We start from the raw sequence: 1,878 nt of genomic DNA, 5'->3' as shown, positions 1-1,878 counted from the left end.
AACCTGACTTATCTCACTTAAAATAACCTAACCTAACTTAACCAAACCAAACCTAATCGGTCAACTCTATGGGTTGGGCGCTTACTGATTTTTTTTTTTTTTTTTTTTTTTTTTTTTTTTTTTTAATCGTATGGGAACTGAAATCTAAATCTTCAAGATCCTTCTGCTTGGAAAAATTAATATTTTTCCACCTTTAGTGGCTCCTGTTTCTTGATTTCGTACAATGAAATCTCCTGAGGATAAAAATAGAAGACCAACTTTAAAGGGAGTAAATCAGTTTGGACGCTGTCAAGAACACCCAATTGACATCCTGAAAAAATAATGCACAGAGCGCGTGCTAGTAGACTGTGAAAGCAGAAAATATTTCTATAATTTTCGGGTGCGTGGACACAAAATTAAGTCCCACGAGGAAAAATCTATTTTTGTCAACTTGGCTGGATATGCCTGACATTCAGAAAAGAAGAAATATGAAAAATGTAAAAAGAAGAAAAAAATCAGAGGTGTGGGGTTATCGATGGCCTGCTTTTGACCTGATATCCCAGTAATGACATTTTCTTCAAGATGCCGAGTGGGATATGGGAAAAATGTTCATGTATGAAATATACTCTAGTGTGACGTGAGTGAAATTAATAGTAAAAGTAAGATATTGATAAGCTAGTACCTCGTACTTGTTTAGCAGAAGGCATGGAATCAAGGTGATAAAAAAATGTACAAAGGTAGAAAAAATTAATTGGGATGGTAAAAAAAAGAGGTCCATTTATGCTTAGAAACAAATGGTTCAATCAATAAACACGATTTTGCTTTAACCGATGATGAGAACAGAGGCTGCCAAAGCGCTGCTGGGATTCTTATTCTATACAATAGATATGGTTAGCCCGAAAGAAGTTATTAGCTGGGCACTTTTAGTAGAATGGTCTAAAGGGAGAAAGGTTGGGAAGATGGAAGAGTAGGTAGAGGTAGAAAGGAGAGAAGAAGAATTGATTGAAAAGGCCAAAGGAAGAATGAGAGTGAGAGAAATAGACATACTTCCTCGTATCGCTGCTATACACCGAAGTGAAGCATTTTCATTCGGAATAAATCAGCATTTGAATGAAAGTGAAAAAGGAATGTGTGTACTGCAAAACAACGCGGCAGAGCCAGCACACAACACCTTTAATGATCGAAACAACACTCGCTGGTCAGTCTAAGTGCTGAAGTGTCCTAATACGATACCTCGACAATGACTAAGACTTTTAACATTTTCGTTCATACGTCCTTCGATTCTGAGGAGCCTTTTGCTTAGGTCTTAGAGATCACTTAATCACTGAATAAGGTCTCATAGTCTCGACAAACTACATTTTTTTTTTTTTCCTGGGAAATTTCTGTACACTCCTCGACCTCCCTAAGGACCCTGAAAAAGATGAGATGCCTACTCCAGGAGACGCATACCTGTGTCCGAGGCCGTCACCATTACCTTATGCTCTTAGATAGTTGGGGCATGTAACAAACACTACTGGAAATTGGACAGGAGTACGGGACTCGAACCCACAACTAAGCGAATGCGAGACCAGCACGCTTCCGATTACGTCACTGGAGTACCCACCTCAGACTAGTGGAACGAAATCTTATTGGGGGCATAATTCACTGAATACTTTGACTCGCAGAATCCTCCGTTTGGATACACCGTCCTAAACTTCTTTAAGTGAAGGAGTTCGTGACGTTTAACCCACCTTAGATCTTTTTTGTTGTATTACAAACAAGATATCTACACAAACATGAGAGAATTTAATAGACACCAAGAGAAATAGTCTAACTTATTAAACAATAAATTTGTACAATTAAATGCTTATAAATAGTCACAATGTGAATAACTAATACTTGGTTGACATCCCCTTTGCT

This window comes from Oratosquilla oratoria, chromosome 20 (assembly GCF_046742065.1).
Source record: "Oratosquilla oratoria isolate Oo_2021 chromosome 20, ASM4674206v1, whole genome shotgun sequence".
Lineage (NCBI taxonomy): Eukaryota > Metazoa > Arthropoda > Malacostraca > Stomatopoda > Squillidae > Oratosquilla > Oratosquilla oratoria.
Note: the sequence above shows the minus strand (reverse complement) of the source record.